This window comes from Pinus tabuliformis, chromosome 2_2 (genome assembly GCF_031772625.1).
Source record: "Pinus tabuliformis cultivar Carrire ecotype Pingquan chromosome 2_2, CPIR1, whole genome shotgun sequence".
Taxonomy (NCBI): Eukaryota; Viridiplantae; Streptophyta; class Pinopsida; order Pinales; family Pinaceae; genus Pinus; species Pinus tabuliformis.
The window spans coordinates 651544819-651569724 of record NC_142300.1 but is presented as its reverse complement, the minus strand read 5'-3'; positions in this window follow the sequence as shown (position 1 = coordinate 651569724).

The window sequence follows — 24906 nt, the reverse complement described above, 5'->3', positions numbered from 1 at the left end:
GTCTCATGGGATGTTTTTTTTTTTTTTTTTTTTTTGTTGACTTAATATCATGTTAAAATATTATAAAAATTACTCTAACAACCATATTTAAAATATTTTACTTATCTATTAAAATCTAGCCATTGGATTCTAACCGTTGAAATTAATGGTCTCTACATTACACTCTCTCTATTTAAATGTATGCTAGATTTATTTCTCCATCTTGTCCCGATGATGAACCACAATAGATTGTTCGAAACGTGGTGACCAAAAAGTCTCATGGGATGTTTTTTGAAAATTTTCCAATAGACACAATATATGGCATTTTTTTTGTAAATATGAGAGCCCCATAGAGATTCGACTTCTACCTTGACTTCCCCTATATTTGTTTTTCAATTTTATTTATTTATTTATTTATTTTATTTTTTTCAATGATGAGCCTTGTCTCTTTTTCAACAATGAACCCTTATTTTTCCATAATATTTCCATCGACGTTCTTTTGCATGAAGCTCTAGGGCTTCAAAAATCACTTTTTTTATCTCCATTGGACTTTTCTTTGTCAAGGTTAGTGGAAATCACCTCTTTAACCTGCCAATTTTTAGCATGGACATTCTTGTTGATCAATGCCTCAAACAAGCTCCAATTTCCATATTCATGCACATTGGTACAATCTTCATAACATTTTAAGAATATGCTAGAGGTATCAAGTTCATTTCCATACCATCAACATGGTTAGTGCTTGATCTTTGAGCCTTAGGTTGAATCTAATCATCTCAACAACATCATTTTCAACTCACATATCGAAAGCTTGGACTATGCACTCGGATCTCTCCATAGTCAGTGGGAGGCTCAAGTCTACATGCTATGAGCCCCATTTTTCCACTTCTCATCTACACCCTACACATTTGGTGGGCTCACTTACTCGACAATACAAATGTTACTAGACTATTCATGAGTCACTCCAACCACTGCACTATGGTTCACTCACTTATAGTTGACTCAGAGGCTCACTCTACACATGAACTTAATTATCCAAAGAACTATTGCATTGCTTACTTGAACTACCTTATCACAAATTTGATGGATCTATTGCACAACAATACCTATCACCCACTACTTATTGGAGGCTCTACTTATGTCATCTCCTAATTCACTACATTAGAGGGTTCTCATTTTTGTGCCTATAGATACAACCACAGCTCCTGATCACCATCTTCTAAGGGTTTCACTGTGACCACGTCCATGACCTCCAAGGCAATGTTGGAAGTCCCAACATGTGTGCCTCTGTGTGGGAACAATGATGTGTAACTTGCATATGTCATAGATGTTATGTAACCAGATCACAAAAACATAATAAAAGATAGATAAACACATTGATAATAAGACAATTTGAGGGGGAAACCTCCTTTTACATAACATAAATGAACAATTCTTGAATTATTCAAATGACAAGACCTCCTTGGTATATATAATAGTCTAAAAGGGAAATATTTAATTAGGGCCTACATAAAAATAAGAATTTAAGGGCACAACAATAACAATAGTGGGATTCTATTAGGCACAACAATAACAATATAGGTGCCACACTAGTGTTATGGGGATATCACATGCCCCTCTCCTTAAAAAAAAATTCTCGTCAACACTTGAGTAGTTTTGGGTGCTTCTATATAAAATACTCATCCTCCCATGTGGAATATTTAGTAGGTAAGTTCTTGCACTTAATGACATAATTTGAAATTGATTTATTCGGTAGTTGTAAGATTCATGTTTCCATGGTTTCTTCAGGCTCCAATATGACTTTTACTTCCTCGTCAAGTTTTAGCAATATATTTTTAACTGGGATATTGTCACCTACAACCTTATTTAAGCATGAAATATGGAAATTTCGGTGTACTCTCAAAGATGCAGGAAACTCCAATTTGTATGCCATAGTACCAATATTTTGCAACACCTTCTAAGGGTCATAATACATGGGTGATAATTTATTGTCCTTCTTAGCTTTCATGAGGGAAATTTGTTTTTACGTTTGTAGCCATAAAAATACCCAATCACCCATGTAAGAACTTATTTTGCTGTGATGTTGATTTTCTTGTTGTTTCATTCAATTATGTGCAATAGTCAGGTTACCCTTTAAGAGTTTGAGAACTTATTATTGATGCTCAATGTGATATTATGTTGCTTGAACCTTAGAATTGTCTCTTAGAGACGATGTGATGGATGGAAGATGATATCCATAAAGCACCATAAATGGGGTAATTTTTGTTGTGGTATCGAAGAAAGTGTTATACCAACATTCTGCTAGAGGTAACCACTTGACCCATTGTGTTTATTTATCATATACAAAGCAACAAGGACATCCTTCCAAACATTTATTATCTCACTTTTCCCATCAGATTAAGGATGATGAGATGAGATTTGAGCTAATTGAGTACCAATACAATAAAATAATTTTGTGTAATTTTTTATAGTGAAAATGTGATCACTATCACTTACAATAATATTTGGGTTTCCATGTATATTTTGAACTATTTCCATAATTCAAGAGCGACTATATTAGATTTGAAAGGATGAGATAGTACACAAAAGTGCACATACTTGGCAAGTATATCAACTACCACCATGATGACACTCTTCACTTCTAACTTGGGTAGACTTGTGATCAAATCCATTGATACCAACTCCTAATGTTGACTTGGAAATTTGACTAATGGTTGTAAAACACTCAGGGTCTTAATTATCTCGACTTTATTTTGTTGGAAAACCAAGGATTGTACCACAATATTATGGACATCATATTTGACCATGTGGTAAGTTTTTAGAAATCCTAAGTGCCCTCAAATAGGAGACGTGTGCAATTCCAAAAGAAAATTTTGTTTGAATTGGGATTTCTTACATAGATATAAGCGATCTTTGTACCAAAGTGAATCACATTTCTAGATAAATGTATCATATCCACTGGGATATTGCTACAAATTTTGAATGAGTGTCCACACCTATTTTTCATTCTTCCATTCATCCCTTGCTTCCGCTATCCTATCAGGTTGGATAATAGAAATGACACAGAGCACTTCCTCCATATCCCCATCCCTTCTTGAGAGTGCATCTGCAACAACATTTTTCTTCCCTTTTTTTGTAGATGATTTAAAAGTCATGACCCAACGTCTTAGTAACCAATTTGTGATGATTGTTTGAAGATAATATTTGTAAGACTATCATGATTTTTTTTTACCTTGAAGTGCCTTCCCATTAGGTAGGGGTGTCACTGCTTCAGGGCACTTAGTATTGCCAACATTTCCTTCTCATAAATAGTTTTGGGTAAATTGTTTCCCTCTATTGGATGAATTTCAAAATAAATAGTTCTTCCTTCTTTCATTAAAAAACACTAATTCCATTTATTGAGGCATCACATTCCATAATAAAGGTTATTGTGAAGTCTAGTGTAGTTAAGACCATAACTCAACACATTGCCTCTTTAAGGTGTAAAGGATTTAGATGCTTCTAGAGTCTAAAAAAATGCATCTTTGTTTGATAATGTTGTTAGAGGTGTTGATATGTTCCCATAATTCTTAACAAACTTGTGATAATACCCTCTAAGAAATCCTTGAAGATGCCTCAAGGTTGTAGGTATTTTCCATTCCTTTATGGATTTATTTTTTTAGGGTCTACCTTAACACCCTCATGAGATACAATATGACCCAAATATTCCATCTCTTGTACCTCAAAGAAACATATAGATGGTTTTTCATACAATTATTTCTTCTCCAGTAGTTTGAGAACCTTTTCAACATGTTGAGCATGATATTTCAAAGAATTGTTGTAGATTAGTGTAGCATCAAAAAATACTAACACATATTTTATAAGGAAGTGTTTGAAAGTGGAATTCATCAAACCTTGAGATGTGGAAGGTGCATTAGTAATGCCAAAAGCCATGACCAAAAATTCATAATGACCTTCATGAGTTCTGAATGCTATTTTTCTAGAATGTCTTTTGTCTCATTCAATTTTGATGATATTCTAAATGATGGCCTAGCTTGGTGAAGTAAATTTATCCATGTAATTCACCCAAAAATTCATCATTGACAGGAATGGGTTTATCTTAAATAGTGATGTTTTTATCTCTTAATAATTTAGACACATACACCATGATCCATCCTTCTTGTGCACCAAGATTAGTTGAATTATACATGCCTCTAACATTTCTACAACCATATGTTCAATTTCACTCTTATGGGCATAGGGATATCTATAAGGTTTGATGAGTTGAATAACACTTCCTAGAATCAAGTGAATATCATGATCATAATCACTGATAGGTGGGAGACCTTTGAGAGTCTCAAATGCTTTGGAATGATTGCCAAGGACTCTTTAGAGATATGGAGAAATGGATGACTTAGATGTTTGAACATCTAATGATCTTAATTTTGTAATTACCCCTCATTGTTACTTACTCAAAATATTTTTCATGCCATTAGAGATAATTATCTTCCTAGTTTTCCCTATGATACCCCTTAATTCAATTTCATTTCCTTCTATTGACGGTGTCAGAAATCCGTCAACCGAGGGGGTCTCCACGGTGTGAAGTTCCAATTATACCTCACACTATATGGAATAGGATCCCCATACAAAATATCTATCTAGTTGCCATATATTTTTACAGGTTTGCCTTAGCTTTAACTATCAGCAAGAGAGAGAAGCACATATGTGCCTTTGAAAAAGAAAGAAAGTGTGTCTGGTGAAAGTTTGGTTGTAGGTGTATAAAGGTTCTGCTAATACATAGGGAGAAAAAGTGATCCTCTAAGTGAGGCGCACAAAATCAAGAAAGAATCGCCTAACATCAAGCAGAATAAACCACATGGATGCGACAATTGTTACAACCATTACAACACATTCTCTATATGATAAGCACTAAAATAATTGAAATAGTTCAACTACTTTAGTACCTGTGAAAGAAAACATAAATCATAAACATTTATAGAACAATCTCACAAATATTCACAATCCATGCATGAAAATGTGTTAACCACGAGGTTTCAAGTAGTAAGTAAAATTCCAAAGATACATGTGTACAATGAACATTACTAGATCCAATAATGGAGAATTGGAGCCATGAATGGATCCCCAAAAGTATTGAATCTATCTCTCTGATGCCTTATGGGAGAAGCTAAGGTGAAAAGTCTGTTTCTTATACAATGAGGGTGTATATGTAACGAGTGGAGCAATCCTTCACCTCCCTTGTGACTCTTGGACTACCCTCATGACTGTTCGACTTCTCTATGAGCTTTTGACTTCCTATATGATTTTTCACATTACATGACTGAATATTGGACTTCCACTTTACATTATAGTTCTCCATTATATAATTTAAATAATCCATAAAATGATGTGGTACATGATGACTCATGACACAACATGACATGAAGTTGATGACATGGACTACATGATGATGTGGAAGTGTCAAGTCACTCTTTGCTGCTAGTTTCTTTGTATCTTATTGGTAGATAGAACATGGTCTTTTCTTTCTCCTCCTCATGACTTGAAGATAAGGAGTCTTCAATGTGGTCTTGATATTATGTTTTCTATTGTAATCGTGTGTTCCTTCGTATTCTCTCCTAATGATCATATAGTTTATTTAGCTCCATAGGTGTCTCTTAGCATGGTCTCCTTCTCCATTTCCTTCATCATCCTCCTATCATAGAATGAAAGAATATATGAGACTGAAATCCAGTCATGAGAACATGACATCAGTTTGATAAACCCCTAATATAACATGCTTCATGAAATCACTTTTTGGGGCTAGAACTAGTGACTAGTTGAGCGACTAAATCAAGGATTTCTCATTTCCAAAGATCAACGTTTGGGACTGAGGCTTGATACTATGAAATACGTAGTTTTGGAGGCTTCAGAAGAGGGACTGTATAGTTAAGGGACACAAGAGCTCAAGTTGGGGCTTGAGGCTTGAGGTTTGAGGTTGACCAATGCACAATTATTGAGGGACAAAAGCTGAGGGGTTGCACAATTGTGCAGTTTAAGAGCTCAAGGCTAAAGCTTTAGGCTTGATATTGGATAATGTGTAGTTTTGGAAGGCTAAGGATGAGTGACTACACAGTTCAGGGATCGAAGGAGCAAGGTTAATGGATTGAGCATTGGTTTTTCCTACTACACAGTTCTGGTAGGGAGAGGAGGCTAGGTGACTGTGAAACTACATAGCTCAGGAGCTCAAGGCTCAGGCATGAGATCTAAGACTCTATAATACGCAGTTAAGGCTAGGCTAGAGACAAGGACTGTGCAATTTTGGAGCTAAGGGGATGGGCTTGAACACTAAGATTACATAGTGTGCAGTTCTGGAAGGCAGAAACTACACATTACCTAGTGCCAAGAGACAAGGATTATGGTTGAGGGTTGACACTACACAATGCACAATTCAAGAGGGTTAAATGAGGCTAACTGGCCATGTCGGAGAGTTTTCCCAGTTATGCTAAGTGTTGGATTAGTGAAGAAAAGTTAAATAAAAGCAAGAATTCAACATGATCACACACTTAGATTAATTGATGACATGACAAGGAACACTCAGAACACATGAAAATCACGGTTTTCCTCAATGCGTCAACTTTGTGATGACCTACACCAAGTACGACACAAAGTGTACACTTTGTTACGACAGTGACAACACTTGTGTGACAGTGCTTGAAACTTTGGAAATGAGTGTGATACATACTTTCATGATAAGAAAAACTCATAATCACAAAGATTACCCCTTGCTTTTACATGATAAACAAAACTTCTCATTGCGAAAAGATGACATTTTCTAGCGTACAAACGACACTTGCGATATGCGAATGACGGAGAAAGTGACACATGCCATAGAAAACATAACATGAAAATGACACTAATTAAAGTGAAATAAAGAAAAAGAAATAGTCGAAAGAATGAAAATGACACTAACGAAAGAAAAGGTGCGCAAAAGCATCAGTTTGCAAAACTCACCGAAATAGGAGTACAAACACAGCTAGAAGTGAGAGGCTATCAATGTCATTGTGCACTAATTATTGACATGGATTGAACATTGCACATGCAATATATTAATGGATTGTGCTAGGAATGTTAAATCTTGCATAAAAGAATGTGTTCATGAACTCATTGTCGACTGAGCATGTGTGAGAAGGTGACTTCGACACTTACAATTCAAGAATGGAGCTGAAAGACTTAGCAAAGCATCAACTGACAAAGAAGTGACTATAGAACAACTAATCGTAAGATCGACAGTAGGCTCCAAAATTCAAGTGTAGGAAAAATTTTGGAGGGTATTTGTCACAGTGATAACACTTGGCAACACACTGATAGAACTCTGACTTCTCTATTTGGGTTTTATTCTTAAATGAAAGGTCTTAATCTGTCAGGAAGTATTGGTTCACCCTATGAATTACCTTGAATTTTCCACTTTTCCTTGTTAAGTATATATTCCCTTCTATTCTTTGATCAACTTAAAACACATCAATATAAGACTAGTCAAGACTCAACTACTTTGTTAGGGGAGAAGGATAGTAAGTATATCAAACTTTTAAGCACATTCGCTGTTGTTGCTCCATTTCCAGTGAGTCGGAACAGTACCCCAAGGACGTCACCTCAAGAGAACACAAGAATCACTTTGCTACTAGCAGTTCTGGATAGTACACCCAACAAAGTTTCTTGCTTCACCTCTTTGCACAGGAATCCTTTCTCTTATTTCACCCTTTATTTATTTTATTTACATAATTGTGCTTAGGCACTTATTTATTTATTGAGCAGGAAGAGGGATTCCAACTTATTGAGAATAGGAGAGATAGTTACTTTTTTAATGGATTTAAAATATACATCCTCGTTTCATTTTTTTCTCCTTTCCCTTCTTTACTCAGTCGAGTCGACAAGTCAAAACACCATTCAATACAAGGTAGAATCAAGAATGAGAGTCCATTTGAAGATACGAGCTTCGTGGTTCAACCAAAGGCTTTATTTCTAGAATGAACCATATTTTCTTTCTAGACATCATTAACTCTAAAGGTATGTAAACCCAAGACAAAGAAGAGGATAACATATAATCCAAGCGTCATTCATCATCACAATTTCCCTTTTCAAGTTTTTCCACATTGTCTTTTGAGCCAACGAAGGATCTTTCATGCAAAAACTAAAGGAAAATTGTTACACTAAAAAATGTCACCATGACTATTTACAGTTAGTATGGCTCAATCAACAGTCATGCTACCCTCTTAGGCAAGTCTTATGCCTCTGCTCTCCATGTCAAACTCCAAAAAGAGAGAAAGTCTTGTATAAATGTATTTATCTTTGGGGACGCAGGTTCTCTCAACCTTACCTGCGGGGACGCTCTCTATGTTCACAAAAGCTGCGTCTTTGGACGCTCTGTATGTAAAGGGACAGGTGCGTCCCCCTGTAAAGGTTAGAATGCGCAAGTTTCATCTTTAAAAAGTTACTTGTGGTCATTTCTAGAGCATTCTAGAAGGTTGTTCGACGTGTATTGGGCACCTCCAGATGGTTCATGCACTCCTATCAAAGAGGAACTTATCCCATCAATAAGGGAGCTATCCCACCCAAAGAGGGGATTATCCCATTGATGGTGGACCTGATTAACCTCCTCTTGAGCACTATAAATACAGGCATTGGGCCAGAAGGAGGAGAGGTTGGAAGCTATACATTGCTAAGGGTAAATGCTGCAGGAATTAGGACTCCCATTTAGAAGCTTGTGAGGAGAGATTGTCATCTTTACTTGTTTCCATTGGGAGGGGGGTGAGCTTTGTCAAAGTAAAGGAAGACTCTTGTGGACCCTGGAAGGAGCTTGCACAACACCAAGGCTCAGGTTGTAATGGTTCCTTTTGTTACTTTTAATGCAAATTAGTCCATTCTTCTCAATGACTTGTTGTTTATGAGTTGTTTCATGTACTCCTTGGTCTACATGTTGAATATGCTTTGTTTTATGTTATAATCAGGTGCTATTTAATGGTTTGACTGTTGGTGGTTGCAGGTTTTGGAGAAACGGAGGAGCTCATCCAGATCAACAAAGCTTGGACTTCTACAACAGCGTTTGGACAAAGGTAAGAACAAAACACTTGATATCTCATATCATAATGCATGTTTAGAGAAGGATAGCTCTACTTTGTTTTGTTTGTCATTAGAATGTCTTAGACTTCTAGGAAGGTCGGTTGTGTCTGCACTATTGACTGATTCCGTGTGACAAATTGGCGACTCCACTGGGGATTATTGAGTCAACCTCGTTAAAAAATGAATCAGGTATGAGGATAGTTCCTGTTATTGAGTCAACCTCGTTAAAAAATGAATCAGGTATGAGGATAGTTCTTTTCTTGTGTCAACCTCCTTAAAAATGAAACAACTCCCTTTTCAAGTTAAATATTGAAAGTAAACCTTCATTTCATCCAGCCGGTTGAATGCAATGAAGCCTGGGGGGCATGTACCTCGCTTTGCATCATTATGCGGGGGGCATGCGAACTTTTTGAGCATAGTTCCTTGTCTTGTGTCAAGCTCGTTAAAAAATGAAACAAGGGTAGGTTAAGTAGGTAGATTGTAGAGAGTAGTCATGAGCATAGTTCCTTGTCTTGTGTCAAGCTCATTAAAAAATGAATCAAGGATTTTAGAGCATAGTTCCTTGTCTTGTGTCAAGCTCGTTAAAAAATGAATCAAGGTTTTTAGAGTAAAGTTTTTGTTAGGTAGATTGTAGAAAGTAGACATGAGCATGGTTCCTTATCTTGTGTCAAGCTCGTTTAAAAAATGAAACAAGGGTTTTGAGGATAGTTCTTTTCCTGTGTCAACCTCACTAAAAAATGAAACAATTCCCACAAGTCTTTCCAAGATCTTGACAGTAAATCTTCATTCCATCCACCTCATTGAATGCAATGGAGCTTGGGGGGCATGTACCTAGTTTTGCATCATTATGCTGGGGGCATGTGAACTTATAACAAGCATAGTTTTTCGTTTCAAGCTTGCGTAAACATGAAACCGAATCTGATCATAGTTCTTTTCCTGTGTCAAGCTCGTTAAAAAATGAAACAAATCCTCCTCTACTTGAGTCGGGAGATTGACTAGATCTTATAGATGTTGTATTTTTAGGTTACTTATTTCAGTTTTTGCATAGTTTTCTTACAGTTTTAAAGGTCAAGTCTTTCAATGATCTCTTAACTCAGCCTTCACTTCATCCAACTGGTTGAATGAAATGAAGCTGGGGGGGCATGCGCTTTAGCAGTTATGCTTAGGGGGCACCAAGCACAGTTTTCTCTCTGTTTCAAGCTTGTGAAAAAATGAAACTACTCTGAAGCATAGTTTTTCTCTGTTTCAAGCTTTTGTAAAAATGAAACCTATCTCGAGTCAATTTCAGTTATTTTCAAGACTCGTTAAACTCATGAAAATCCCGAGATTATTTTTCCATCTTTCATTCTCGTAAAACAAATGAAAAATGCCGAGTTCTTTCCGTCTTTTCTTGCTTGTAAATTAAATTGAAAGTCGGCCATATGAGTACATTTTTATCCCTTTTTCGAACTCATTAAAATTTACGAAAAAGTGAAAACCATGAGTACATTTTTATCATTTTTTCGAACTCGTTAAAACTTACGAAAAAGTGAAACCTTGGAGTTCTCTTTTAAGCCCTTTTCAGACTCTCAAAATATGAAAAGATCGCCGAGCGTTTCTTTTACACTCGTTAAAACGGAATTAAAAGACGGTCCCCTTATAGCTCTTTTCTGACCGTAAAATCAGGAAAAGATTGCCGGGTTTTTGTCGTTTCAAACTCGATAAGGAAATAAAACGACGTGTCCTTGATCGCTTTTTACTTTTCAGGTCAGTGGCACTAATTATGAAAGTACTCCTTGGTCGCAAGATCAAGCGGTTCCCCCAGGTATTATTTTATACTTTTTCGGGCTTGAGGGACACAAATCTACGAAAAAGTTCAACTTGGAGTCTTCTTAAGTTTTTCAGACTCTCTAAAATTGAAAAACACCGAGTTTCTCCTATACTGGGCTCGTTAAACATTTCACAGTAAAGGACCTGTTCAATTACAAACAGGAACGAACCACTCCTTCCTAGGGTTCGAATCAAAACTAGGTTGGACTCATCCGAAGGATGAGCTTATAATCAAGCATATGTTATCCTCCTCAAGCTTGTTAAAAATAAAGAGGTACTTGCCAGAAATGGTGGGGGAAAAGAGAGAAGAATGAACCTGTTTGTTACCTTTTGTCTCAAAAGAAAATTTATTACCACTCTTGAACACGACACTTTTCATTCACCTGGGTTGGGAAATCTTTTACCTCATAGTTGATCAAACCACTTTGAAAGTCTTTAACCAGGTTCCGGGGATTAACTTTGAGTTATTCGTCACCAAGCCATTTGTCGTGTCATTATGTGTTCAAGAGGTCTGCAAGCAAAACTTTCATCTGCAAAATACTTGTCATCCATTTGACCATCCCTGAGTCAGTCCTTACAGCAACATTTCTTCAACTTGAACAATGATTTCGTGTTGCGAGCTTGCCTGCAACGGGTCGCTTTCTATCGACATCAGCACATTATCTAGAGAGATGACTTAGAAATCGTCAGTACCTTGAAGTCTGCATGCATCAATGGCAGGTTTCTCGCCTTTGACGTCAGTTTACATCATTGACTTTCGATCGAAGGATTCCGTGAAATGTTCGACATCAAATCATTCATTCACATCTCATGGATTGTACTGGGTACTTTGAGAACCATTGACATTACTGGTGGTCTCTCTCACGCTTGTTAACAGTTTACATCATCGACTGGTAATCAAGTGGTTTCTACCATGTTTGACATCAACTCATTTATTCGCATGGCTAGAATCGTACCAATTCGGGAAGTAGAAATGAAGACCCTGGATCTAGTTTCCACCATCCAGGCTGCGAGGAGTTTTGTATTCATTATCTAAGTAGACTCATCATAAACAGATGGCTGCGTCCATACTGTGTCTTCAAAAGTCTATGATTATGATGTATTGCAAGATCATTCCTGTATCAGAGTAGTTAGTCTGTTAGTTAAAGTTTTGATCTGAGTATGGGAATGCCTACCTCAGTGGTGATATAATCTTATACATGTATTTTGTGTTGAAAATTGCAGGTTCTGACTAGGCTCTCCACGGGATAATCCTTGAAATGATAAAACGCTTCACCCTTCCTAGATATTACAAACCCTAATCTATTCCAGGCTTCGCACTTTAGGGGGCAATCTGTTACACTAAAAAATGTCACCATGACTATTTACAGTTAGTATGGCTCAATCAACAGTCATGCTACCCTCTTAGGCAAGTCTTATGCCTCTGCTCTCCATGTCAAACTCCAAAAAGAGAGAAAGTCTTGTATAAATGTATTTATCTTTGGGGACGCAGGTTCTCTCAACCTTACCTGCGGGGACGCTCTCTATGTTCACAAAAGCTGCATCTTTGGATGCTCTGTATGTAAAGGGACAGGTGCGTCCCCCTGTAAAGGTTAGAATGCACAAGTTTCATCTTTAAAAAGTTACTTGTGGTCATTTCTAGAGCATTCTAGAAGGTTGTTCGATGTGTATTGGGCACCTCCAGATGGTTCATGCACTCCTATCAAAGAGGAACTTATCCCATCAATAAGGGAGCTATCCCACCCAAAGAGGGGATTATCCCATTGATGGTGGACCTGATTAACCTCCTCTTGGGCACTATAAATACAGGCATTAGGCTAGAAGGAGGAGAGGTTGGAAGCTATACATTGCTAAGGGTAAATGCTGCAGGAATTAGGACTCCCATTTAGAAGCTTGTGAGGAGAGATTGTCATCTTTACTTGTTTCCATTGGGAGGGGGGTGAGCTTTGTCAAATTAAAGGAAGACTCTTGTGGACCCTGGAAGGAGCTTGCACAACACCAAGGCTCAGGTTGTAATGGTTCCTTTTGTTACTTTTAATGAAAATTAGTCCATTCTTCTCAATGACTTGTTGTTTATGAGTTGTTTCATGTACTCCTTGGTCTACATGTTGAATATGCTTTGTTTTATGTTATAATCAGGTGCTATTTAATGGTTTGACTGTTGGTGGTTGCAGGTTTTGGAGAAAAGGAGGAGCTCATCCAGATCAACAAAGCTTGGACTTCTACAACAGCGTTTGGACAAAGGTAAGAACAAAACACTTGATATCTCATATCATAATGCATGTTTAGAGAAGGATAGCTCTACTTTGTTTTGTTTGTCATTAGAATGTCTTAGACTTCTAGGAAGGTCGGTTGTGTCCACACTATTGACTGATTCCGTGTGACAAAAATACATGATAAAACATGGAAACAAAATCAATATGACAAAGAAAATAGAGGCTAAACCAAAAATAGAATGCGAAACAAAAATAAGAAAACAGGAAAGACTAGCAGAGAGTAAGTGTAGGATGGGTGCAAGAAAGGGAAACTAGAATGCAACTAGACCTACTCATATCCTAACTAGCTAGAAGGTCAGGGTTAAGTATAATGAAATTTCCAATGAAGCCACCATATTTTCTCCTAACATGTGTAGATAAAGATATGAACAATTAAAAATGATATAAAGTGATGTGCAATAGAAAAGATAAGATCTTTAATAACTTGCACAACAACTAGAAGGGTTTGCCTGTCATCAGAATGATATTCCATAGCCACTAATTCTAACCAGTTTGCATTGTTACCTTTTCAATAAAAACCATCACTAAACAAACCTTAGAAGCTTCTTGTGAATGTGTCTTCATCTGCACTGTACTCCTTAGCAAGCATGAGGACAGATCAAAACTTTTTATTTGTGATGGAGCTTTCCAAGTAATATTACTCTAACCATTTAGCGATTAGATTATGAAATTAGAAACAATCCTCTTGAAAACCCTAAAATCTTTGAAAAGATGAATTTTCAATTAAAAGCATGAGACCAGGATGAGAATATTCTAAGGGAAAATTAATCTGATCATGCTCAAAAGGCTCATCAAGACAGTGAGGGCCTAGCATAACCATTAGTGAAGGTTGAAGTGCCTGAACTGCTTGACAAGTATTTGAATAGTGAGATAAACCATAAATATTAATTGATGTGAAACAATTTTCTTTAGATATACTGGTGGAAAATGATAAAACGAATGACAATTAATTTTATGATCAAATGGACTATGTGGCATGGGATTCTAGGTTAGAGCATAACAAAGATAGATCAGTTTGAAAAAATTACAAATTCCTTGAACAAAAGAATAATCTTCATTGCATGATAAAAGTAACAAATGATTTCCTTGTAACTGGTCACATGTTACATTTGCATCATAGTCGTCGAAATAAGTGAACAAGAATGATAGTACAACAGACACAAGATACCAATCAAGGTACAATGAACAAAGAAGAATTTGATTCACACAATAACGCATGCATTCATTAGCAGTCAAAAGGATCTCAGGTGCGATGAAGAACAAGATTTCTGATATAACATTCACAAGAAAAACTAGGAGCTAACTATTATGAAAAGCATTTGATAGACATGATTCATTTGGCTAAAGATGATCTTTGAAATGATCAAATTCACAATTCGATAATTTGATGGGAGATGCACATTCCAAATTGGATTTTGATACAAGAGATTTGCATGAAGATGAATTAACTGAAATAGAATCCTTAACCTGATGATACATCGAATCTTGAAAGTTGTGAGAGTTATAGTCAAAATACAAAACATCTTTCAAGAAGGAATTTACATCTAGTGAAACCATGAAAAGGAAAGAATTTTGCGAGAAAATCAAAATCTGATTTAGTTCAGGGACCTCACCAGAGTTGCAAGAACCTGACACAACCATCAATGGAAGTTGAAGTGCCTAGACTTCTTGACAAGTCCCAGTACTCTATTGTAAAAATTCATTTTGAAGATTGAACCAGATCATGCATTCCGTAAGAATTGCTACTACCTCTGATTTCAATAAGATCACTACTAACTAGATCAAATTATCTCTTTCACTGATTTGATTGAATTTTACAACTTCAACAACCAGATTACTCAAGAAGAAAGATTATTTTGATAGCAAATCCAAAGATGTATGAATGAGGGAAATTTCATGAGCACGCTGATTTGAAGAATTGTCTACATGAGAAACAAGATATGATGGGGGATGGAAAGAATACTCAATGATTTGATTGTTTTATTTTAAATCATGGATAACCTCACTACCTTTTTTCAATTGAGAAGTTAACTCATCAGGTGAAGAACTTGAAGAGAAAGGATTATCTTGATTGCAATTTGATGCAGCGTAAATTTTAGAACAAAAGGGATAGTGAGATGAAGAGTAAATTTCCATAAGAGCATATTCTTCGACTGAATGAGATTCTAGATATAAATATTTCAAATCAAAATATTCTAGAGGAACTAAAAGATTGGTCGATGTAATTGGGCATTCATAGTCACATACAACTGTTGGTATTGTTGGCATTGATGTCAAATGGTCATGATAAGGAAACTTGTTGTCATTAGGATGATTGATTAATGTCAATGAATGTTGTTGATGTCATTGCAAAGGTTAAAATTGATGTGAAGTGCAAAGGATATGATAATCAATGAGAAGGTTGAACATTGTCAAATTGAACATAAAATATGGAGACACAAGCTAAAAAATATATTCTTTCATTGAATAGAAAAATGCATGATATAAGATAATAGAAATCTGATTTGTGTCTTATAATCATTACTAGTTGAGCTATTTTATTTCAACTCTATTTTATGTTATGATTTTTTTTTAAATTTTTTTTTTTTTTCAGAACTAAAAATGAAGAGACAAGCCTGTGAATAATTTTAGAATACCAACAAACAATACCTCATTTCATATTCCTGCAAAGAATACAAACAACCAATAAGTCTTTGTTATAGAATATATATTGTTAAATGGAAAGAAAACTTTTTGAAGTGAAGTAGTCTACATGAGAAAGGTTATGAGGAGAAATAGAAGAGGCACAAAATTGAAAAGGAGAAGCAGTGAAGATTTGTAGTAGACTTAATAGCAAAATTGCATATCAGGTAACCAACACTTTTGACTTGATATTGTGATTGGGAGATTGTTGTCCCTTTTTATGTTGTAGCTTGATAAAAAACAAGTTGTAGCCTATTGAGGTAGGAACCTCCTGCATTGTAGCCAACATAAAATTTATGGGATTTGGAGCTTCCTTTGAGGTAGGAGCTTCTTGTATGTTGGAGCCTACAAAAATATGAAGTATTAAGGAGTAGTAGCTTGCCTTCACATCACTTTCAAACTAAAATTCACGGTTTTATCCCTTTGGGGTTTCTACTTATATCTGAGGTCATCATGTGTTGGTTCTTGAATTTTGTGTGAATGTTCTTGAATACTAGATAAATATATATGAAAATTTCTCTCTCTGACAGCTGCAAAAGGATTCCAATAATAATAGAGCATATACATAAACTCATAAGAAAAAAATTAAATCGAGTAAAAAGTAAAATTTTAAATTATTGATTCACCCGCCCCCCCCCCCTCCTCTCAGTAATTTTCAAACATAAATATCAATTGGTATCAGAGCCAAGTTCCTTCAGTAGCAGTCTAACAACCTAGAAGGAGGTCCTAAGTTAGTAAACTAGCTATTCAAGAAGGATGCTCAACAAATAAAGCTCCTCTAATAACAAGTACAAACTATGCCTTCTTGAAAGTGAGGATGAATACATATTTAATGTCTCTTGGAGTAGAAGTTTGGGCTACTATGATGGTAGGATATGAAGAACCAAAGGAAATGACTCGTGATAAAGATGCAAAATTTGATTTTTAGTCAATGCAAAAACTATGAATGCACTTCTGAGTGGTCTATGTGAATTTGAATTTATTAAAGTAATGCATTGTTAGACAACCAAAGATATTTGGGTTAAATTAGAAAATATTCATGAAGGAGATAAAAAGGTGAAGATCACCAAATTACGAGTATATAGAACACAGTTTGAGACCTTAAAAATGAAGGAAGATGAATATATAGCTAAATTCATTTTAAAAGTTGATTAAGTCATAAATGTCATGATGGTTCTAGGAGAAATACTCAAAGAAATTGTAATAGTTTAGAAAATATTGAGGTCATTACCTTCTAAATTCAATCCTAAGGTTTCAGTTATATAAGAGACAACAAACTTTAAGACTTTAAATAGGGATCAACTCCTTGGTTCTTTGACAACATATGAGATGATAATTCCAAAAGGGAAGCTAGTCACTAGAGAGGCATCTTTCAAGGTAGACAAGTTCATAGAAGATAATGAACATTTATTCTCAGATTTTGATGATGAAGAAGAAAAATTTGTTAGAAGGTTGAAAAAAGGTATAGGTAAGTACAAACGAAAACTTCCATTTAAGTGTTTTAATTGTGGAAGAGTGGGGCATTATGCCTCAAAATGTCCTTATATGAAAGAATAAAATCAGCCTAAAGGGAAAGAAAAGAACAAATCTAATAAAATGCAGAAAGAGAACAAGTTTAACAAAAAAAGCTTCTATGCTCAAGAAGATAGCAATGTATCTAGAAGTTCCAATAAATCCTCTAGTGAAGATGGAACAAGTGAATTCATGTTGATGGCCTTGGAAGAACTTGACAAATATTGTCAAGAATATGAAGAAGAAGAGAAAGGTGAGATAGATATTGAGGGGGAGTTGATCAATGCCCTGGATGAAATAGAAAGGCTTAAACTAAAGAATAGGAAGAAAAAAGAGATCATATTGAAATATGTAAAAGAAGAATCAACTTCAAAAGACATTATGAAGTTGAAAGTTGAACTTGAAGAAGGAATGACGGTAGAATACATTTTGATGCAAAAAATAAAATATAAAATCCAGGAGTGTGAAATATTGGAAGAAGAGGTGGTAAGTTTGAAGAAGAGGCTAGAGAAGGCACAAACTGAATTAAACATGAATATTCATCAAATAAAAGGGTCTGAGAAATGAGATGTGACATTTATGATCTAGGTGGATATTGGTGGCCGCCCACCTATTCCACTTGGACCCCCAACACTGCCTCTTTCAATTTTTGAGTTTCCTTAATTGTAGCAAAGTTTACTATTTTTGGTAGTTTCTTCGGGTCCTAAATTTTCAGAGCCATATTGAGGCACTAAGCGATGTTTTTAGGGAAAACAGAGAGACTAGAAAGGTCCCAAACTAGCTTGCTAGCTTTCTCTTTTCCTTCTCTTCTATATCTTCGAAAAAAGGTATTATGATAGCCAAACGGAGATCGCATGCCAAAGTTACGACCCCGGGAAGTTGATGTGCCAATTTACCCAAATGGGGCCCACAATTTTGGTGCTTCATCTGCTAGGGTTACATTTTTGGATGTTTAGGGTTTTTCATTCTTTCTCAATAATAAATAGGCCTTTGAGCCTCATTGTAACATAGTTCAAAGGCATGTAGCCACCAAATATCTTCTCAGAGATAAGCGATCATCATGTGCACTAGTTCATTTTATTTCCATATGTAAGCATATTTCAGTTCTTTGATATTAATGAAATGAATTTTTATTTCTGCTGCATCTCTGTGTATATGGGTATTTCTTTATTTTGTTGCATTCCTGCATAAGTCCAAATCAGTGGTATCAGAGGGGTCTGCTCTTTCTTTATTTTTATTTGCATGTCCCCATCGAGGTCAGGGTATAAGGAATTAGGGCTTGATCTGGTTGAACCTTTTCAAGACCAACCACGTAAAACCTGACGACCTCCCATGGTAGAAGAAAAGAAAGATGATGGGGTAGGAGATCCTTTTAAAATACTGCTAGAGGAAGCCCTCGAGCGATAGAGGGACACAATGATGGATAACTTTCCCCAAGTCCTTCGACGAATACCCACAGTTGATGCATCTTCATCCAGTAGCCACTCTGCAGGTGCCACTCCTTTTAAGGTACAAGTTAACTTTGATATTCCCATATTTGAGGGCCATATAGATGTAGACGTCGTAGATAAATGGTCAAATATGTTCAAAGGGTATTTTTCAATTCATTAATTTTCCAATTGGGAAATAAATACTTTTACACTTCTCAAAGTTGCCCCACATGTGAAGGAATGGTGGGAAACTTACTATGAACAAAAGGAGGATAGGGAATCCTGACTGTTTTTAGCCGCACCCACTTGAAATTATTTTCGATATGGCATCAAGGAACAATATTATTGTGTCAGGAGCTGTGAAGATAAATACATAAAGTGGACCACACTACAGCAGGGAAGGGGCCAAGATGTGTCAGAGTTTACAAATTTTTCCACACCCTTCGCACGAAGCTGGGTATCAAGGATTCTTAGCAGCATTTGTGATGATGAGCCTCATCATTGGGTAATTATATGGGCCTTAATTGTCCTTAGTTCACCTCCTAGCTTAGTCAAACCAACTATTCTCACAACTTATTGCATACTTTTGATTATATTTTGTTTATGAGATGAGTTAGAGTTGGATATTTTTCTTTGTGGTCTAATGTGCATGTAATGTAGGAATAAAGAATAAAAGAAAGGAAAAATGCAGGAATAAAGGATAAAAGCAAGGAATTGTGGCAAAGACCTTGGTAAAAACTCGAATGGGACAAGGGAGAGGAATTATAGGAGGTAAATCCTCCTCATTTACTACCCCTCCATTTCAATATTCCTCCATCATCTCAGAGTGCAAACAGCCAAATCATGAGGACTAGAAGACAACCGAGAAAGTGAAAGTGACAGAAACCAGTTTATCTTGAGTTGGGAGCCAAGCCTCCCTAATTGGAAGGAAGTCATTAGAGACTTCAAATGTATAAGTAGAGAGGTTTAGGACCTCAATAGGATTCATATTTTTATTGTAAAACTCTACTTTATTTCTGAACTGCAAGACTTGTGACAGTTTGTTATGTAATCCATGGTTTTGATAATAAGAATGAGTTTCATTTTGAGCTAGCACTGAGTTAAATCAGAGGGCTGAAGCTCTTGGGTTAGGGCCCAACCCGAGTAGCCAAAGCTCCTCTTTATTGTACATGTATGCTAGCATAGATTCCTGGTTTTCTGTTCATTTGCTTAAGTACCCGCATTTCCATTGCAGTAGTATAGCATATATTCATGGTTTTTCTGTTCATTTTCTTAAGTAGCAGCATTTTCATTATAGCAGTATAGCATAGAGTTATGGTTTTTCTGTTCATTTTCTTAAGTAGCTACATTTCCATTACATTAGTGTAGAGTAGATCGGTTGTGCTTGAGTTTACTTCCATTTGTGCCTTCTTTCAATTACCAGGTTATCTAGGAGAAAAAGATCACCATAAGGTTGTCCACAGGTGTCTCGGCCTCACCTCCTCCCTCTGGGACGATGACTTCAGGAAGAGACCCTTCAACAACCCCAAAAACACAGGTTTCTAGTTCTTGCATGAGCTTTGGAGTTTTTTGTTTCATGCAGTTACTTGTTTCATTCCATTGTCATCGTTTTCCCTCACTCTCGGTCCACCCTCACCCTCACTTGTTTTTCTGTCATTTTCATCAAAACCTCCTTCAGCACATTCTTCATGCATACTTTCCTTACTATCCAATCCACAAAAAACCCAACCAATCACCATCTGATTCATTAGTTTACCCAATGGCCATCACACACGAAGTCTTCCACCTACTTTATGTGCTCCAATCTCCACCGTCGATCTGTCTCTTGATCTAATGGCTATCGTGTCACCCGCTCGCCAACTAGCTTGGCCAATCTTCACTGTTGATCTGCCTCGCCTAATCCGACAGATATCGCGCAATCTCACGCGGATTCTTGCATGATTGTTATCCACCCAAGAGCACACGAGAAAAGTGGTTTTCCCATGCTATGTGTCACCCAGTTAGGCTAATCGCGTGAAATTTCAAAATACAGCTTACAGCTTTGAGGGCGTGCGAGAAACTGCTTACCACCTCCGAAAACCCACTCCATCATTTCCGCACGTTTCTTTCATGATAGTATCTTTGCCAACCATTCTCCATTAATCCTGTTTGTCCATCTATTAACATCGTTCCCTACGATAAGATCTTCATCGTTCATCTGCCGATTAATCTTGTTCGTCCATCCATTCACTTAGTTCCCCGTGACAATATATTCATCATTCATCTTGTTTGTTAACCCTATTCATTCACCTATTCACTAAATCACCCACGATAAGATCATCATCTTCCATCTTCTGTTCGTTGATCGATCCAATGGTCCCTATGCACTACTGTGCCCTTACATCCTCCTTTTTCCAATTTTGATCTCCGACTGCTCTTCCGCTTGAAAACAGATTTAGTTTAGTTTCTTTGCTTGCACCTTAGAATAGTTTGATGCTCTTTACTTCTGTAACTTAAATAGCAGCATTAGGTTAGTGACTGATTAGTAATTCTAATTCGCATAGTTGTTTAATTGGTTAATTAGGTTATGGTGTGAGTTAGCATTAGAAGTTGTTTTCTTCATTACTATAGTAGAGTAGCTCTCTCTTAGAATAGATTTGCTCTTCTTCCATTAAAGAATCAAGCTTCTTCTGACCATATAGAAGTCTGGCTTGGAACCCTTGGGGTCTCTCGCCAGATGAACAATGACAATAGGCAGGACCTTCACTTTTACTTGTGCATATAGCACTATCACCTCCAAGTTTGTACGAAGCCCAGGTTGATAAGTAAAGCTGGTAGCCCTGGGAGTTTCAGCATTCTTATTGCAATACCTAGGCTCATCACTTTTTGGCCACAGTTCCTTACTTTTATCCTTTATTCTTGCATTTTTCCTTGCTTTTATTCTTTATTCCTGCATTACATGCACATTAGACTACAAAGAAAAATATCCATCTCTAACTCATCTCATAAACAAAATATGATCAAAAGTATGCAATAAGTTGTGAGAATAGTTGGTTTGACTAAGCTAGGAGGTGAATTAAGGCCAATTAAGGCCCATATAATTACAAAATGATGAGGCTCATCATCACCCCCCTACTGAAAGTGTTGCTCATCCTCTAAGAAAATTAGTTAATGTCCATGTCCTTCATGGCTCTGCTAGCCTCTCTGAAATCGCATGCTTCTGTTGTGGTCTCTTCTTCTTGTTTATAGAAGCCTACTTTCCTTTCTACTTCTTCCCACTGCCTCTTTTCCTCTTCTTCTTTTTTCCCTTCTAGCGTCCCTAGGATTAGTGGTGGACTGAGTTTTAGGCCTATCCAATTGACCTTCAACCTTTGCATTGATTGCTTATACATAGGTGTCCCGTTGAGTGCCTCTCTCAACCTTTGAGGGAAGTGATATTCTCTGATCTTCAGTTGTGTAGCAGTGTGTTCCATCTCCTTTAGCAAGCATATATATTATTATCTCTTAGCAACTTAAACATATCCTCAAAATGTGAAATTGCTTGCTCTTGGGTAGCAAGATATCTAAGTGATAGCGGAGGATCATTTATAATTAGATTATGGATGTTGAGTAGGGCCATGGGATTTGATTGTTTAGCTCTGATGAAAAGAGGTTCATTTTGCTCTCTGGCCAATATTCTTTTCATCCCTGCAGCCCTTGACTCCTCATGGTTCATCCATGATGCCAAAGCCATTAGTTGTAGATCTCCTAGCTTGGAATTAGGATCCCAAATATTCATGTCTGTGAGGGCCATGTTGTGCAAGTAAAACTCAGCCATTTTGGCCCTATCCTCTAGTGTACTTTGATCGCAAAGATTAATAAACTGCCTGTAGTGTTGAAGTGGCATGGTGCCTCTCTGTGCCAACTAGTGTTTTAATCTGAAATTGTAGCCATTGTTCTCTGAGGTAAGGAGCATAGGATTTAGTTGGCATCCCACATTGGATGGCCTCCAAGGAGAGGCTAGCCATACATGCTAGCTGGTTTTCCCGTTCTTCCCCTTTTGTTTCAATGCCTTCTTCCTCTTTGCTTTTTTCATGTTCTTCTTCTTAATGTTCTTTCTCCTCTGTTTCAATGCCTTCTTCCTCTTCTGTTTCAGCATCATCCTCCTCTTCTGCTTCATCATGTTCCTCTATATTAGTTTCTTCTTCATCCATCTCATCCCCATCTAGATCTGTATCTTCTTCTTCTTGTTTTGCCTCCTCCTCACTAACAGAAGGACTAACATCATAGATGAGGGTTTTGATGTCATCCTCTGCCGGTAAGTCTCTGATGACTAACCATCTTATAGGGATCCTAAGGTTTTGGGGGGCATCCTCAATGATGATCCTGATCAACCCATGGTGAACTAACTATTGGGAATTTCCTTTCTTTACTTTGTTGCTGGAGTCCATGAGTGATTGCATCAGAAAATAAAGAATGCCGAGTCTTTGGTGAGCTGGTGTTTCGACCCCAAATATTAATCATTCAAGCATCCTAAAATGGTAGCCATAAACAACATTGTATCTACCCTCATAGTGTTTGTGGGTTCTATCCTATTAAACCCTCCTGTCATCTTTCTTGTGGGGCTTGAGGAGGAAATGAGAGGTGTGGCACAAGAATTTTAAATTTAGGAGAAAATAGAGTTCCCTGTATATGTAATCCACTAGCTTTTAGAGCACTTCTAGTCCATTTGCTTGTAAATGGGGATGGAGTTTTAGATCCTACCTCTTTAGAATGGTGGTAGTGGACAACTCTCTTGATATTCCCTCTTGAACCCTTCTCTGCCTATCCTGTAGACTGCCTCTATAGACTGTTCCTATAGGAATACCTATGCATGCTCCTGTGGAAATTCTCTTGTAGAATGATGGATCCTTGCTTCCAGTGGGTGGCCAGAGTTATGAGAACTACTTGAGTGAGGGAGTTTCAAGGAGTGGAATGCATGAATTCACACAAACAATGTTTTGTTTCCCTTTATAACAACTCATCATTCCCAATCCTTGTAATCAGCTCCCACAATTGTTAAATCCATAGTTAACCACTTCTTATCCTACTCCTCCTCTATTCTTTGTGTTGACTGTAGCCACGTGTGAGAGGACACCCTGCTTTGTATGTGATGACTGAACGAAGGTGGCCAAGTTAACTGGCCACCTTTTCACTTACGAACCAACTACCTCATAACCTTTACAAATTTTGATCAAATGACGCATATGAGTGAGTGAGTGGGATACTTACCTGTGGTCTTGATGCCATGCTGTAGTTTGTTGAGGATCAGAGGTGTTGCGTTGTTTATTTTCTGCATGGTCATTTCTCTTCCTCATCTACTGTCTGCTGATGGTGTCTGTGACTGCAGATCTGATGCTGCTATTGTTGTGTAGCTCCTAGATCATCGGTAGCTGATGATTTATATTCTATGGGATAGGGTGATGATAATGGATGAGGTGAGGGGTTATATCTTGTCTAGAATGAATTTTGGGGACCTAACCAATCAACCATTCAGGGGATCTTGTCGAAAACACTATCTACACCTAAAATGGAGCAATGAATTAAAAAAAACAATGGAATTGATGGAGGGATGCATGGTAAGGAGTGGAGGAGATGAACATATGTGAGGTAGGGTTCCCTTTGGATCTTCTCTTTGCTCCTTGATTATCCTTCTCACCCAGCTGCAAATAACAATTATGTGTTTTTTTTCTTTTATTTTTACATTTTTTTTTAAAAACACCTAGGCTACCTCAGAGAGGTTTTCACCCTAGATATTTTCCCTGGGCACCTCAAGGAAGGTTTTCACCTAGGGATCTTCTTAATCTTTTTCATTTTTTCTCATCCTTGGGCTGCATTACAAGGTTTTCAACCCAAAGATGGGACTCAGGCACCTCATGCAGGTTTTGACCTGAATCCTTATTATTTTTTCTCCTTTTCAGTGCCCTGATGAGGGAGGAGTTCGAACTTGCTCCACCATCATCATTGTCTTATTGATATTGTCAATGAACTCTTATTTTGATAAAGGCCTCTTGTACATTTTCAATCGATGTCCATTAATAAGTAATGGAATGGCTTCTTAATCTATAGTTCTGATTTGCATTGAACCATTATCATGGCATCTTTCCACCACATAAGGTCCAAACCATCTT